The sequence below is a fragment of the Ctenopharyngodon idella genome, chromosome 15 (genome assembly GCF_019924925.1).
Source record: "Ctenopharyngodon idella isolate HZGC_01 chromosome 15, HZGC01, whole genome shotgun sequence".
In the NCBI taxonomy this organism is placed as follows: domain Eukaryota; kingdom Metazoa; phylum Chordata; class Actinopteri; order Cypriniformes; family Xenocyprididae; genus Ctenopharyngodon; species Ctenopharyngodon idella.
The window spans coordinates 19,602,427-19,621,089 of NC_067234.1; positions in this window are offsets into that span (position 1 = coordinate 19,602,427).

The following is an 18,663-nucleotide window of genomic DNA, read 5'->3' on the forward strand; positions in this document are numbered from 1 at the left end:
ACAACGACGGTGTACTAAAAATGTTTTCCTTTGTGTCTTTTGTGTACAGATGACAATATTGTCCAAACGATCGCCATTCATAGGGCCTACACATCCATGAAAATGATTAAAAATGCTTTATTCTGCTGTCAGGCCAGTAGATGGCAATGTCACTTTGTAAAGAAACACTATGCGCCTATAGACTGAACACGTAATACGCATGCGCATGACATAACTGTTTTCACAAATTTGCTTTCTTGTAGTTTACACAGAGACGAGAACGGTTTCATATTCAAAAACTTGCTCTTTGAAGCCCATTTTCAGAAGTTTGCATTTTTAGGCCCCCAAACATTGTCATGTAAATGAAGGACCAAAACACATAAAAGGTTTTCCGTTTTTGTTGAAAATGGTGTTGTGTAAACGGTCCCCCGTTCTGGTTAGAGTGTACAACCAAGCTGACGTCTCTTCTTGCCCCAACTTTACTCTCATCCATCCTACAATCTCGTTCTGCATATAAATGCTGGTATACTCAAACACACCTGCACTCATCCCATTCCCGGTCTAGAAAAAAAACATCTGGCAATTTGCCAAGGAGATAGTATGTCAGAACTGACAGCTTCTTAAATGATTGATTCTGAGATTGTTTTCTGTCCATCTTTAAATGACCATCAAGGTCACCAGACGCTATCTGGCCACCGATGACCAATGAGAAATGAGGAAATACTCGAGAGAACAAGAACAGACAGCCTTTATAAAAAGCCCTCACCAGGATGCTGACTGAAGCAACAGCCTTTTTCAGCTGCCACAGCACTTACAGAGCTCTGCACAAATTGCATCACGATGTTTCACCCACTGAGATGTCCCAAAATATCTCCTAAATGCCATTTCATTCTAGCTAAAAGCGACTCAGGAAATAATAATGAAATGCACTGTATGCTGTTACTTAGCTTTTAATTTATCCACAGAAGACTCTGCTAGCTTGTTATTGATGCATTCGGTCCAGGACAGTCAAGATAAAAACATCTGCTTCTACATTTATTTACAGCAGCAAAGCAACTCGCAAACGAGGAACGCCACAACACAAGCAATTCATGACAGTGCTGTAACACAAGTTCCAAAATTTGCTTAAAAAAATAAGCTATAGTACACAGATGTGACAGGGTGATACTTTATAATAAGTGTACAGTAACAATGTACTCATAAATCATTTGCAAACTGTTAGTTTAAAGAAAATTCATTGTTTAGAAATTGTAGACTTTACTCTAATGGGCTATATACAAACAGTAAGTTCTTCATTCATTGACAGTTTATTTTATTTATCATTGATTAATTAGGTTGTATGTAAAAATGGTTTTTTTATTCCTTTGTTAACCATATCTAAGTAAAGTACAGTATTTTAAACCAGTAGTAATGGTTTTCAGGAGTAAGTAGTTCTCAGATCTGTTATAGTTGCAGGAAACACTAAATTGCCATTAATTATGTGCTTTACACCTTGATTAGACATTAATTGCATTAATATTAAGTGTTTTCCTAAAATGTGTACAAATACATTAAGTATATGTATAAATTGTATACATTCAATATAGATGGTAACACTTTATTTTAAGTTGACATGGTTACATGTTACTTCATATACTTACTATAGTAATAACAGTAAATTATGTATAATTACAAGTAACTAACCCTAAAACAAGCCCTAACCCTATAACCATAACTCTATAGTAAGTACATGTAGTACTACTCAGTACTTATTTGAGTAAGTGCAATGTAACTACGTCACCTTAAAATAAACTGTAACCTACACATTGCTTTACTATTAACTGTTTTCATGAACCGTTAACAACTACTGGTTTAAAATCAGAAATGATCTCATTGTGTATACATAGATATTCATACATAACATTTACAGGCACAAAAACTTTCTTTTTTGTATGATTGGATAGATGCTGAAACAATATAGACATATTGATAGCATCTAAAACACCAGGATGCCCTATGGGAAGAAGGCAAGCCGACAGAGGCAGTGTGATGCTTTGGGCAATGTTCTGCTGGGAAACCTTGGGTCCTGCCATCCATGTGGATGTTACTTTGACACGTACCACCTATTTGTTGCAGACCATGTACACCCTTTCATGGAAACGGTATTCCCTGGTGTCCTCTTTCAGCAGGATAATGCACCATGACACAAAGCAAAAATGGTTCAGGAATGATTTGAGGAGCACAACAATGAGTCTGAAGACAACATTTCCCAGATCTCAATCCAATCGAGCATCTGTGGGGATGTGCTGAACAAACAAGTCCGATCCATGGAGGCTCCACCTCACAACTTACAGGTCTTAAAGGATCTGCTGCTAACATATTGGTGCCAGATATCACAGCACACCTTCAGGGGTCTAGTGGAGTCCATCACACATCACAGGTAAAGAATTTAGATGGAGATATTTTCTATACTTTCTGATGCCGAGTAGTTACATTCAAAACTGGTTTTTCTAAACTCTGTCTGCTATCATGGAAAAAGAAAATGTTGACAGAAAAAGCAATTTTCTTTTCTGCAGCAGACATATGTAGTTCTGTCTCGTGCCAAGCGCACACTAGAAGACTAAAGCTTGTCACCCTGCACACATTGAAAGACAGGCAGTTTCTTGTCCTTCTTGTGTTAGTGTGCACACTGCACAACTGATCACACACTAGGTGTGTCAATTTCAAGATCATTTTCCTCCTCGACATTACATTCTCACAAAAACACATGCATAGTAACAGGAGACTTCATTCCTGACAACATGCCAGCAAACAGAAGGAATGAAGGACTTGTGGTTGTTTTCACACTGATTTGCAGAGGATGGCAAAAAGATCTAAAAAAAAAAAAAAAAAAACGTTCTTGGGGAGACAGTTTGACATATTTTTATTTTTTGGCTCCTGCTTCCAACTGCCTGGTCCTCCTGTTGTTCCCTTCCAGATTCTTGCTATTTCATTGGCTGTTGCATTGTTGCTCTTATAAGGCAGCATAATGTTCAGCCCAGGAAAAACGTGCCTGTGGTGGCAATTCTGCAAAAGGATATTATGTTGCTTCTTGGATGATTCGCTGAAATTTCAAAGTCAAATGTCAAATGAGTGGCGCTAAAAGTTTGATGCTCTATCGTGTTTGAAAATAACGTACCACCTACAATATATATATTATATATATATACTAAATATATTATACTAAACCTGACCAATTATGTTAACAAAAGCAAATGTGAGTTGTAAGCTAATATATTATACTAAACCTGACCAATTATGTTAACAAAAGCAAATGTGAGTTGTAAGCTAAAAATGCAAGCAACCATGCCATTTCAGCTAAGCCCTTGTACCCATAGGCGGAAATCGCAGGGGGGTCAGGAACTACCCCATCTGAGGGTTGCAACTGGAAACTGCAGTGAATTGGATGTGTATAGGTACGGTTTTGGAGTTTTACAAAAATGTAGGTAGAGGTGTAACTGAAATAAGTTTAAGTGGAAGCACTAAAATAACTTGAATTAAATCGAAATAAATGAAAAAAAAAAAAAAAAAAAACTAAACCTGAAATAAAAATACAGTAAATACTAGTATTTAAAAAGAACAAAAACAATTACGTACAGCAATTACGGGGTTAAGCCGAATAAGGGCAGAAAAGGAAATATTTGTGGACATCTGTGATCATGAGGTTAGGCTAAAGGTGTTTAAATTACATCAGTTAAAGCACTTATAACATAATAACATGGTTTATAACTCCTGAGCAGTAGGTGGCGCTATGGCGAAACTCTGCATGCACCCTCAAGTCATGCCTGCGATGACATGTATCAAGTTTTGTGTCAATACACTAAACTTTTGCAAAGATACAGCCGCACATCCATGTTGGCGTGCTTGCAGTCAAATTTGTTGACACAGTATAAAACACGGTTGGGTCTATCAAACATCTTTTAATAACTTTTTGTCATGAGTGTCTGTAGATGCTACATACCAAATTTTGTACAAATCGGAAAAATTTTGTAGGAGGAGTTCGAAAAGTAGGTTTTGAATAAAATTCAATATGGCGGACAGTAAGTATGGTAGAATATGGCAAATTTGGTATTGTAGGACTTAATAAGCCAACAAATCTAATGATGTAAGTTAAATTATGTTATAAGCATTTTCATGAATTTCATTATATCTCTTGACCACTAGGGTGCGCTGACCTAAAACTTTACAGGTCATCTCAGAACATCGCTTCGATGCATTATACCAAGTTTCGGAACGATACGTTCATGTGTTCAGAAAACACAGCATTTTATGACAAAATTCAAAATGGCCGACACCCAAAATGGCCGACCAAAGAAAACTCGGCATGCCTCAAGGAATCTAAGGAGACCTTGTGATTTTAGGACAAGGCATTCAAAAGTTATAAGCCATTTTTTCTATCCCAGCTCGGCGCCAGTAGGTGGCGCTGTGATGATACTGTGTATGCATCCTATAATGACATATACCAAGTTTGGTGTCAATACACCAAATCATTGTGATGATACAGCATCAAATCCATTTTGTGTGCTCCCGTCAAATTCATTGATGCGCTATACAAGAACGGATTGGCCGATCAAAAATCTTTTAATAACTTTTTGCCTGGAGTGTGAGTAGATGCTTCATACCAAATTTAATAATAATTAAAGCACATAATAAAATTACAAAAAATTTAACTAAAATTAAAATGAAAATATTTTTTGAAAACATGAATAATAGCATATAAATAAATTACACTAAAAGAACACTGGTGAGTGAATGTTTCATCCAGAATCCCACCGTTGGGATTTACTTGCTGCAGAGAGTCAAACTGATTTGTCTCCTGCAACAGTGTTTCAAGATGTTGTTAATAAAAACAATGACAATACATGCGCAATTGTTTGCATATGATTGTGTGAAATTTCACCCCTGTTACCAGCAGGATCCAGCTGTAGAGGCCTGCTTGTTGCCACTACTGTCTGTGATGAGAGCAAAACATTACAAGTGTGAACTCTTATAATGGCAGGTCTTGCAACAGCGTCTCGATTAGAGTATCTTTGCTGTTTGCCTGCTGCGTGCCGCTCGCTTTACTCATTATTATTAATTCATTTTTCTCCGAGCGATTGCTGGCTCAACCTGATAAAAACAACCTGCGAACATTCAAAGCCCCGAGTCGATGAGAGTCAAACGCGTCCGATTGCGGATGAACAAGATTGTACAGCATTGAATTTACAAGACGTACGATAGGAATCAAAACAGTGTAGTGAGAAATGAAAACAACATCAAGAAAACAAATTTCTGTTCCTCATACCTCTTTATCATGTTTAATATGGGTTGTGCATCATACTTCCCCAGAGGGAAAGAGCCAGACAGCCCAGAAAGGGCCAAGAGGGGGGTTGGGGATGGCGAGGATGGCGGCAGCTGAAAAAACAGGGCCCTGGAGACGGCTAGTCCAAGGCTGCCCATAACACAACAGCTGGGATAATAGGAGCATCTCTGTGCCGAGGAGAGAGGTGCACTGTGCACATCTGTGGAAAGAAAATAGCAGACTACATATCCAGACCCAGAGCAAACAAGACAGCGGGGGCCCTGGGGTTCAATTTGAGGTGTAATTGGAGGGAAAACTTACATTATGGCCTTTGTGTTTCAGTGTGTAAAAGGCAGTGAAAGAGCCTAAATGAAGGTTCCAGTTAAGCGCAAGGAGGAATTTAGAGGTAGAGAGGTTGATTTTGTTTGATTGAGGTCACCGTAAAAGATCTCAGTTAACAGCGCCTGTTAGCAATCCTGAATCAAATGAGCCAGATGCATTTGTTTGACTAAAGAAATGTTTAGCCAAAATTTAAAATTCGGTCAGATTTGTTCACAATCATGATGTTCTAACCACATCACACCTGGTTTGACAGCATCAAACCACAAAAAGGGGCAGTCATGGGATAATGTTTGAGAGTCAGACTGGTAACCCAAAGGTTGTGGGTTTGATTCTCAATATTGGCAGGAAATGACTGAAGTGCCCTTGAACAAGGAGCCTAACACCCCCAATCACTCCCCGGGTGCCACAGCAAAAATGGCTGCCCACTGCTCCGGGTGTGTGTGTCCATGGTTTGCTGTGTATGTGTTCAATACTCAATGGGCCAGATTTACTAACAGCTTGCGCCAGTGGAAACCCTCTTTTGGCATTAAAAAACTACTGTCAGGATTTACTATAGAGACGCAGTGCAAAATTATCGCTGAAAAGGCGTGGACTGAGTTGTTTTTGCGGCTGACTTTATTGCATATGCATTTGTAGGAGTTTCCCTTTCAGACACAAAATTTATGGGAGGAGAGTATTTAAATGAATAACGCAATGCTATTTACTAATATAGAGTACCTCAGAGATGACGTGTTTTTGTTGGCCAACCCGGAAGTTAGCGGCGCACAGGTTCCCTCGATCGAAAGCTTATGCATTTTTCCCATAGACTTTTGGAAAACAGCAAAAAATAAGCTCTGTGTTTAACAAAGGGTTATGACACTTACACGTTTTGTCTATCAAGATAATCTTTACAAGTTAAAACAACATTTATACATTTTGAAGCCTAAATAAAGTCATCAGATATAAGAAGCTAACAGAAGGCTATAAACGGACTACAGCACACCGTAGTCGCGGATCAACATCACCACCACCAAGCTTCCTCAAACTTTATTTAAAAAAACACTTTATTTAAAAACATGCTCGCTGATTATGATCTGCGCTGTGTATGAATACTTATCCACTTTTTCATGAGAAATGCTGTCCAAATGTCCTGTTTGTCATGATGACGTCTAAAGGAAGTAGTCCCTTTTAGCAGCTTGTTAGCAACCGCCGTTTTTAAGACACAATAAAGGTTTAAAAAATCACAAGCGGGTTATAAAAAAAATAAATTGTAAAAAAATAAATTGTAAAAAATGGTCAATGACTGTCAGCTACGGCTGCCAAACAAAAACCTTAAAATTAAAGTAAAATATTCTAATTTAAATAAAGTGTAAAAAACTTTAACAGAAATTTTCATTTCACAAGTATTCCCTGAATTATTACAATAAAACACCTTCACTGCAAAAACAAAAAAACAAACAAAAAAAAAAACAGTCAAATGACTTTCAGCAACGGCTGCCAAACAAAGTCTGTAAAATAAATGTAAAACACTCTTACAGAAAAAACACTGTTGTTTTACACATATATTCTGAATTGTTACTAACAAAACACATTCACTGTAAAATATAAATCTCTTGTATTTAACCAGAAAGAGTACACATGATTGAATTAATGTAACTATATGTTACTGCCTCTGAAATAAAGCAACATGCAGCACAACACCAATGTTTTCTGGCTCATCCTGAACTGAAGCATGGGCTCTACTCTCCAGCACAATGGTGACCCACAAAACACACGATACAGAAACCCTATTTCATACTAAAGTTCTTATTGAGAATTAACAGGTTTAGATGTTGATGTTTTATTGAATAAAATAATAAAGTTTGAAGTCACCATTATGGAGGTCAGTGCTTGCTTTAGTTGGGCTCTTGACTATTTATTTATAATTATTTATAATATTATAATATTATGCTGAAAATATTTTCTGCATAATGACTTAAAAATCAGAATACCAGGTGACTCCACAATATCACAGTAAAACCATTCAAATTCCACAAGGTTACAGTAAATTAACAGTTAATAGAAATTTGACACTATGTGATATCAGTAAATCAGGCCACTTCATGATAACTATATCATCAATAAACAGCCAAAAGGATTTTTTTTACAGCGAAGGTATTTGATCGTAATAATTTAGGAAATACCTGTAAAATAACAGTGTTTTTCGGTTTATTTAAATTAGGATATTTTACTTTAATTCTACAGGGTTTTTTGGCTGCCATTTATTTGACCGTTTTATCATTTAACTGTTTTGTTACCGTTTAATTACTGATTATTTTGTAATTTTACATACATTTGTTTGTAATTTAAGAAAACAGAAAAAATACTGTATAAAAAAATGTGAATTACTGTAATTTTTCATTAATGTCATAATACGTAAAATAACAGGCGAGTTGTTAATTTACATACATTGTTTGTAATTTTACGGAGTTTTGAGTATATTTTAAAATAAAATAAAAAAATTAGTTATTTTCCGTAAAATTAGTTTTTTTACAGTGTGGTGTGTTTTATGTCATAGATCAAAACGTGAAAATATTTAGAGGCTTTGTTAACCACAGACCTTATTTCAGGCAATTTAGCAAAAATCCATTCAAAAAACCCATTGACTTTAGGGCGATGGAACCAGAAGTCCTAAAATGCTAACTCGCTTCCAGGTTTTGCATACAAAAACACGTCATCTCTGAGGTACTCTATTTGCGCTCGTCAATTTACTGGTATTTGCTCCATTATTTAACGCCCAAAAAAAGCATGTCTTAACCCACTTTGCGACATGGCTGCAATTGTTGCTGCTAGGAGGAGACACCGCAGAGAACAGAAAGTGCGTGGAAGAAGGGAGAACATATTTTCCACTCGTATTAATTTCTTTGGAATGCCAGAGGAAGACGTTATCCCAACATATCATTAGCCAAGCCATGTTGGCCTATATATATATAGGCCAACATGGCTTGGCAAAGGATATTATATATGTGTTCGTGTTTGTCAGATAGCATGTTAAGTTGCGCCTGTGTCGACCCGCACCTGATGAGAGCATCAGGCATCAGTTCTGCTTATTTGCGACCCAACCCTAATTTGCGTTGCTCTTGGTAGATTGCGTTGGTCATTATGTAAATGATTTGACTGCGTCTGTGTTCTTTAATTTGCATGTCAGCAGTAGATCACGTGCAAAACTTGCCACTCCCATCGGCGCATTTGTGGAATTGCGCTCTCACGCTAATTTGCCCCGTTTAGTAAATCTGGCCCAATGTGTGAGCACTAACTTGGACGGGTTAAATGTGGAGGACAAATTCTGAGTATGGGTTACTATACTTGTCACTTTCACTTTCACTTTTTTTTTCATAAGCAGTATGTGACGCACCAGTTTGAATGTGGGATGGGTATATACACATTAATCATTATTTCCAAAAAAGGTGCAAAATATATTTTTTCACGATCAAATTTATTATTATTTATTCACAAATTATTATGAATTATTACATTTTTAAACATTATTAATTAATAAATAATTTACATTTTGGGGAGTCGCATTACATACAACCTGATCCTTGCAATGTCAAAAAAGTGGGATATTTTAAGGAACTATTCGTACATTTTTATTATTTTTTCACAAATTATTAATTATTATTAATTATTAACTAATAATATTATTTACTTTTTGGGGAGTCACACCGCATCACATACAACCTGAGCCTTGCAATGCCAAAAAAAAAAAAAAGTGTAATTTTTTTTTTTTTTTTTTTGACGAACCCCAAGGTCATGTGATAATTTAACTGCCATCTGAATCCACAGATCTGAGTTTACAAAAAAGAGATCAGTCTTTTTGTAAATCCTTACATGTAAACTTTTAAAATGGGCCTCTATATGGTATGCAATACATTTTTAAAATGTTTATTATATAGAATCATGACAACACAATAGTTTTAGCATGTTATTGAATATGGCAATGTTAATTTATTTGGTCTTGGCAGACTAGACTGTTACTCTGCTGCTATTGATTATTGCTGCTGTTGCTAGAGCAAGTTTGGACTTGCTACTGCTAATACATATGCAGACACTCTGCTGTGATCATGTATAATATGCTGCTGCTACATAAATAGACATGCATTAAATCCCGTAGCAGATCTATAGGCAGATGGAGCTGGGGAGGTGGAGGGGTTCAGAGAAAGCGCGCTGCAGGACTAGCTTACAGCAAACAATGAACCAGACTGTTTAAATGTTGAGCAAGCAACCTCATTGGCTGCAGGATCAGCAGAGTCAAACAGCTTATGTTATATGGTAATGATGGGATTGCTTACAGATTGCATGTAAAGGACCAATCAGCCTGCGCCCTCTAGAGTTTCATGACTGAACTAGATATTTATAAAAATAAGAGCACAGCTAATCATTTTACTAGTCGGACACGTAGTTGTGTCAAATATTTACATTAAGTAAGGGTTAGGGTTAACCAATTTATGCTAATTTAAATATTTCTAAAATGACATCCATCATTTTGAGAGATAAAATGTAAAAGTTTAGTTTTCTGCCAACTTTCTCAAACTCAATGGCAGTAAGACTGAAGTACTCTTTATTGGCACTAATTCTATTCTCTCTAGGTCCTGCAGTTTTTCTTTATCCATTGACGGTTCTTCCGTTTTCCCTTTCCGCCAGGATAGAAACTTGGGGGTCATCTTTGACAGCACCCTTTCATTTGAAGCTCACATTAATAATATAACCAGGTCTTGTTATTTCTCACTCCGCGCAGTTCTGCTGTTCTTGTTCATTCGCTTGTCACCTCTCGCATTGACTACTGTAATTCTCTTTTAATTGGTTTACCACACAAATCTCTTCAAAAACTCCAACTGATTCAGAATTCTGCTGCTCGTATCATAACCCGGACTCCATCTATACAACATATTACCCCATCACTTCAACAGCTTCATTGGCTTCCAATCAAATTCCGGATTGAATTTAAAATTCTTCACCTCACTTACAAATCTCTTCATAATCTCTCTCCACCTTACCTTTCAGATCTCTTACAGGCCTAGACTCCTTCTCGAACTCTCTGCTCTTCTTCTTTGGGTCTCCTCCATACATCTTCTGCTCGTCTAACCACCATGGGCCATAGAGCCTTCAGTTGTGCTTGTCCACGCCTTTGGAATTATCTCCAAGTCAACATCCGTGATTCAGACTCGTTATCTCAATTTAAAGTTAAGCTTAAGACTCATTTATACAGAATAGCTTATCCTTCATGATTACTGTGTGCACTCAAGTCTAGCACTTTTGTTTTTGTTATTCTTATAGCTGTCATGTTTGTAATTGTTGCTTTCTACTTATTTATGGTTATTGACATTGTTATTTACTGTTATTTATTATTGTAATATTGTTCTTGTTCCTATTTCTTCTTGATGTATGGTGACCTTGAGTGATTTAAAAGGCGCCTAAAATAAAATGTATTATTATTATCATTAAAGTAATTTTGTTAAAATATTTTTTAAGAAATAATATGGATTATGCCAAACTTTTTAATAATTCAAGAATTTCATTCTTTTTTCTTATATACAATGTCAGAACAGTTTAACCAAGATTCGTAACTTTATAAATAAAATTAAAAAATTGGAATTAAAAACATGCTCATCATAGAAGAGGTGTATTCAAGTCATTATGTGTGAATTGCAGTTTTTATGGATTTTTGTACAAAATAATATTAATATTTAGAAAAAAGAGTCACATCATTGACCTGAATAACAAATTGTTATTGTTATTCACACAAAACTACCATATATTTTCAGATGACTTGGAATACAAAGTATGAGTCGTGAAATACTTTTATGATTGTTTTATGATATTTTGAATACATTTCAAAACAAAAATGTTGTTGAAAGCCACTTCTTGGCAGCAAGAAGAGTCTTCTCTTTTTGGAAAGACATGGAGTGTCAATGTGTCAATCCCACTTCATAACATGTACAAACACTTGAGTGCAGACTAAACATCAGTTTTCACCAGAATTTTGGGGTAATATAACAAAGTCTGTTTGCAAAAAGGATGAATAAACCAACAAATAAGTTATCAGCGCAGTAGTCGACTTTTGTTGAGTCTTTTTACACTTGTTTGCCATTTGCTTGGGTTCCACTATAGCTGCAGATGAAAAAAGCCATTGAATTGAATTTCCTCAGAGTCTGCAGGTCATGTTGCAAGTCCTTGGGACCACCTACAGATTTGCTAAACCTGCCAGTATATGACATTTATACTTTGAAACTTTGTTTATTTGCTCTCTCTACGGGTCTAGAAACCTCGGGAGTCGGGTTGCAAGGGGCTGGAATGCCTTCACAGAGAACAAAACAGACGTGAAAGAGACTCCAGTACTAATACAGAGATGGGAAATATGTTGACATTCTTCATTCGCATGCACAAAACCATAAAAAATGTAGGCTCTATTGCAGTATTTTGACAGTCTTTAGAAAAATATGTTGTTGAAAAGGTAATTGCTTGAAAAGTTTTCTGATTCAGGTTGAATGTAATGTTTTTGTTTGTTATCTACAAGTACTTGTTAATGGACCTTTTATTACCATTGTGGAAATAACCCTGATTTCCAGAAATGTGAATTTTGATAGTTGAATGAACAATACAACACTCCAGTGTTGGAAAATAATTCACTAAATGTAGTAACATTACAGTTCACAATCGCTTTGGCTCAGCTCTTACAGCAAAAAGTAAGTTAAAAGCTGCTGTTCATTAGTATTTTTTGACTCTGTTATGATACTCTAGTTTTATTTAATGTTTATTTAAATTTAGTTTACATAAATTTAAAGACACATTTTCATGGTTGAACTACTTTTAAGTTGACAAAGTCTTAAAAACGCCTCAAAACATCCAAAGATGTTCTTTTACTTATGAGATGCTTGTATACAGTTTCAAAGAGGCTTTTCTAACACTCTGTCATTTAATAATATAATGTAATTGCCAAAATAATCTCATAGGAATCTCATTTCAGTGTGTTTAAACAGCCGTCGCTGCCCACATTTAGTATAAAATAAGAGTGCAGTAAGCAGGCAGCCATTTTGAAAACATTTCGGATCCAGTCAAATGTTGTAATCGCATACTTCCCTACTATATAGTAGGCGAAAAACAGTATGTGACAAAAGAAGTATGTCCGAATTCACAGTACTCATAAAAGAGTAGACCTACTTCTTCCGCCGAGATTCTGAAGTGTGCATATGATGGACACTTTACTATCCCATGAGGCCATGGGAGAGGATTTGTGAATGGCAGTGAAATGACCCAACTGTCCATAGTAGGTCACATGATAATGACAACATGGCGAACATTCATACTACACACACTCATACTACAGGTGCTGGTCATATAATTAGAATATCATCAAAAAGTTGATTTATTTCACTAATTCCATTCAAAAAGTGAAACTTGTATATTATATTCATTCATTACACAGAGACTGATATATTTCAAATGTTTATTTCTTTTAATTTTGATGATTATAACTGACAACTAAGGAAAATCCCAAATTCAGTATGTCAGAAAATTAGAATATTACTTAAGACCAATACAAAGAAAGGATTTTTAGAAATCTTGGCCAACTGAAAAGTATGAACATGAAAAGTATGAGCATGTACAGCACTCAATACTTAGTTGGGGCTCCTTTTGCATGAATTACTGCAGCAATGCGGCGTGGCATGGAGTCGATCAGTCTGTGGCACTGCTCAGGTGTTATAAGAGCCCAGGTTGCTCTGATAGTGGCCTTCAGCTCTTCTGCATTGTTGGGTCTGGCTTATCGCATCTTCCTCTTTACAATACCCCATAGAAAATCTATGGGGTTAAGGTCAGGCGAGTTTGCTGGCCAAATAAGAACAGGGATACCATGGTCCTTAAACCAGGAACTGGTAGCTTTGGCACTGTGTGCAGGTGCCAAGTCCTGTTGGAAAATCAAATCTGCATCTCCATAAAGTTGGTCAGCAGCAGGAAGCATGAAGTGCTCTAAAACTTCCTGGTATACGGCTACGTTGATCTTGGACCTCAGAAAACACAGTGGACCAACACCAGCAGATGACATGGCACCCCAAACCATCACTGATTGTGGAAACTTTACACTGGACCTCAAGCAACGTGGATTGTGTGCCTCTCCTCTCTTCCTCCAGACTCTGGGACCCTGATTTCCAAAGGAAATGCAAAATTTACTTTCATCAGAGAACATAACTTTGGACCACTCAGCAGCAGTCCAGTCCTTTTTGTCTTTAGCCCTTTGTTCAAGAGTGGCTTGACACAAGGAATGCGACAGCTGAAACCCATGTCTTGCATACGTCTGTGCGTAGTGGTTCTTGAAGGACTGACTCCAGCTGCAGTCCACTCTTTGTGAATCTCCCCCACATTTTTGAATGGGTTTTGTTTCACAATCCTCTCCAGGGTGCGGTTATCCCTATTGCTTGTACGCTTTTTTCGACCACATCTTTTCCTTCCCTTCGCCTCTCTATTAATGTGCTTGGACACAGAGCTCTGTGAACAGCCAGCCTCTTTTGCAATGACCTTTTGTGTCTTGCCCTCCTTGTGCAAGGTGTCAGTGGTCGTCTTTTGGACAACTGTCAAGTCAGCAGTCTTCCCCATGATTGTGTAGCCTACAGAACTAGACTGAGAGACCATTTAAAGGCCTTTGCAGGTGTTTTGAGTTAATTAGCTGATTAGAGTGTGGCACCAGGTGTCTTCAATATTGAACCTTTTCACAATATTCTAATTTTCTGAGATACTGAATTTGGGATTTTCCTTAGTTGTCAGTTATAATCATCAAAATTAAAAGAAATAAACATTTGAAATATATCAGTCTGTGTGTAATGAATGAATATAATATACAAGTTTCACTTTTTGAATGGAATTAGTGAAATAAATCAACTTTTTGATGATATTCTAATTATATGACCAGCACCTGTATATAGAACATACTTTGTAGGGGTTGTGAAGTAATTACTTATTCAAAATAAGTACCTACTCAAGAAAGTATGCGATTTTGGATGCAGCCGCTGTTAATTTTTTTGGCTTTTGTTACATCACAGCCATGAATCATGATTTGGTGATTTGTTGCAGGGAGTGGGACATTCTAATTCGGAGCATTTGATTGGACAAAAATCTGTGAAGTGCAGGATGAGTCATCAGTATTTTTACTGTGTTTTCCTAAAAGAGAAAGACAATAAATTTCGAATGTGTATGTATTTGAGAACACATATTGATGAGCCCAAATCTAACACACACTGAATAAAACTCACTGTTTTCTCATTTTAAAGATGATTCTCCATGAAAATAAGTTCTCTTTGCTGAGTGTACAGGCAGAAACCGTTTTGCCATTTTTCCCAGCAGCTCATATCGTAATAAACATGCAGACATTCCTATTAAGATACGACTATGTGTGAGTCGTGCTGTGAATTTCAAGTCCGTTGCCATCTTAAAGTGTGTGCCTTTTTATTCCACGAAGGGCTGCTACAATCCTATTATCCGTTTATAACCTCCCCTTTCTGCCATGTCAGGATCAGGCTTTGATAGCAGCAAAAAGCATTTTCCATGACAGATGTACATTAATGGGTGTTCCTGGTGCCAATAACATTCTCTTTAGGCCAGCTGGATTTGAAGAGGGAAATGGGTCTATTAATTAGACAAATTATAGTTCAGTCACATGAGGCTTTATATCGGTGGTTCAATGCAATGACGGCATGTTGAGAAGGAGGAAAAACCTAATGATAGGTCATGACCTTGAATGCTCTGGAAGCAAACACAGCCTGCTCAGCATACAGTTTATGATAATAGTTCAACAGTATGTGTGAGCATTTTCAATGTGGTCTCTGTAGAGCTGCTTTTCCACCATCAGGCCAAGCCATTGCTAAACCACTCCATTCTATTCCATGCATGCTTTCCCAGGTGTTGTAATGTGCTTTACATTTGTATACACACTGATGACGTGTACAATATTAACACATTGACAGCTTCTAAAATGTACACTTTTATAAAGTTGGATACAAAAATATGAGACTTTTGAAACTTAGACATACACTATACACTAAACTTTGGGGTCAGTAAGGTTTTTTGGTTACAATACAGTTGCACTAAAATGCATTAAAGGGATAGTTCACCCAAAAATGAAAATTTTGTCATCATTTACTCACCCTCATTTTGTTCCAAACCTGTTTGAGTTTCTTTCTTCTGTTGAACACAAAAGAAGATATTTTGAAGAATGTTGGTAATCAAACAGTTGACAGTAGCCATTGACTTCAATAGTATTTTTTTTCCCTACTATGAAAGTCAATGTCTACCGTAAACTGTTTTTTTATATCACGCAATTCTGACTTTATAACTCGCAATCGCGACTTTATATCGCTCAATTCTGATTTTATAACATGCAATCGAGACTTCATATCGCGCAAATCTGACTTTATAACACACAATCGACAATTTATATCGCACAATACTGACTTCATAACCTCGCAATCGCGACTTTATATCGCTCAATTCTGACTTTATAACACGCAATCAAGACTTCATATTACTCAATTCTGATTTAATAACATGCAATCGAGACTTCATATCGCGCACATCTGACTTTATAACACGCAATCGAGATTTTATATCAAGCAATTCTGACTTTATAACTGGCAATTGAGACTTTATATCGCACAATTCTGACTTTATAACTGGCAATCGTGACTTTTTATCACAATTCTGACTTTATAACTCGCAATTCTGACTTTATAACACGCAATCGAGACTTCATATCGCTCAATTCTGACTTTATACCACGCAATCGAGACTTCATATCGCTTAATTCTGACTTTATAACACGCAATCGAGACTTCATATCGCGCACATCTGACTTTATAACTCGCAATTGTGACTTTATATCACGCAATTCTGACTTTATAACATGCAATCGAGACTTTATATTGCACAATTCTGACTTTATAACTCACAATTGCGACTTTATACCACGCAATTCTGACTATAACACACAATTGCAAATTTAGATCACACAATTCTGAGAGAAAAAGGCAGAATTGCGAGAAAAAAAAGCAGAATTGTGAGATAAAAAGTCACAATTACCTTTTGTAGTTTTTTATCCAGTGGTGGAAACAAGCTTCCATAGATTTTGTGAACAAATGAGTATAAAACAAATGGGATTTACATTCAATATCTGTAGATAATTTGTCATAAGAAAAAATGTCTTATAATAAATGACTACAGCAAAAACATTACAGCAGTCAAGAGACTGGGTTCTCATGATCTTTGGCAAAAAATTTCTAGACGGTTGGTGTAGTTTATCAGTGTCAGTCACACTCCTGCCATCTCTGAATTGTGATTACAGGGTTGTCAAATTGGAGTCAAGCCCTTTGAGACGGTCTAAAAAGGTAATTGGAGGGGAAATGCTAATGACACATTTACCAGACTGAAGCAACACCTTAACCCACTTCTCAGATGACCTCCCACACAACACTGAATCACTGTGAAGCACTGCATATGGCAATGAAACATTACTGGATTAGACAGGAGTCCATGTTATCCACATTTAGGAGTTTCACGAACAGATGCTCATAGACCAAAAAATAAAAAAATAAACCAGCGCATTCAACTGGCTTAACTTATCAAGGTCTTAACTGAAAGTTACACTTCTTTGAAATGCTAAAACTTGTTAGCTGTAGTATCTTTCATTGTGACAATGAGAAAAACAAAACGTTTTTAAGTACTTACTATAAGTGGGTCAAAAAAATACTCTAAATTTCAGCTAATTGCATTTAAAGGTACAGTAAGCGATTTCTGAGAATTGTTGTTACTATTTGAAGTCACCCAAACAAACACGCCACTACCCAAAAGGATCACACCCCTATCTTGATAGCTCCACCCCCCAAATTCACAAACATGCTATGCAACACAAGCACCTCCCCCTTCATGAGTGTATACGCCCCTTACTGCTGATTGGCTACAAGTTTGTCGTGGTCTGATCCGCTTTCAACAGCGTTTCTCAGAAATCGCTTACTGCATCTTTAAAGGTGAACTATGTAACATTGACAGCTAGTGGTTGAAATGGGTACTGCAGTCCAAATTCAAAATATTGGAGAGAGTCGTTTTCCCATCCCCTCCTCAGACTCTGCGCTTATGCGGGTTGCCAGACTGAGGAGGCACAAAAGGAACGAGTGCAGTTGACAATGGAAAGCGACGAGCCTTAAAATGTAAGTTGATCGGCTAATGTTTACATTTGCAATATTTTTATTGTCAAGGCGTGTTAGGTCAGGTAGAATCTGCGATTTCTAACCCAGTTCATTTGCTGACTTCCATGGCTACAATATGCTGCGTTTTCTGCCAACTGGCAACCCGTGGTGTTGAAATACTATTGGGTAAATTGGCAGTGGGCGGGATCACAGAGACCAAAACAAAAACAGACATTCTGACACGGAACACACATTTCAAAGTAGAATAACTGGCTGTAGAATGTGAACTTATTATGTTTCCTAAATCTCTGCAAACATATTATGGTATTTTTATGCTTTAGTACAGTGAAAAAAAATTACATACAGCACCTTTAATGTAAATTTAAACTATAATACATTTTCATTTAATTGCAACTAACATGCAATAAAGTGTCCAAAAACATTACAATCGGTTCTCACTAAAGTATATTATTTCTATAATAAGTACTCTTTTTAAAAGTATGTGTACTTTTTTCACAAAGGCAATTACTTGTGTATACAGTATACTTATTGTATTTCATGTTCTGTAATATGTTTTCTTTTTCATTGAGCATGACATTGTTTGCAATTTAGCAACCTGAATCTTTATTTTCTGATGAAAAGCTGAATAGATCTTATGAGGAATGCTGTTACATTATCTGCATGCACACCTCTTTTCAGAGGTCACAATTCAACACCTGTTGCTTGAGTGTTGGTTGCACGACTGGGAATTATGTTCGCGCACGCCTCAGCAATCCTTCCAAAGCTATTATCCTGAGGAGCCAAGCACATGTGGAAAGGAAGCAGCTAGAGATGGAGAAAAAACAGCTATTCCTG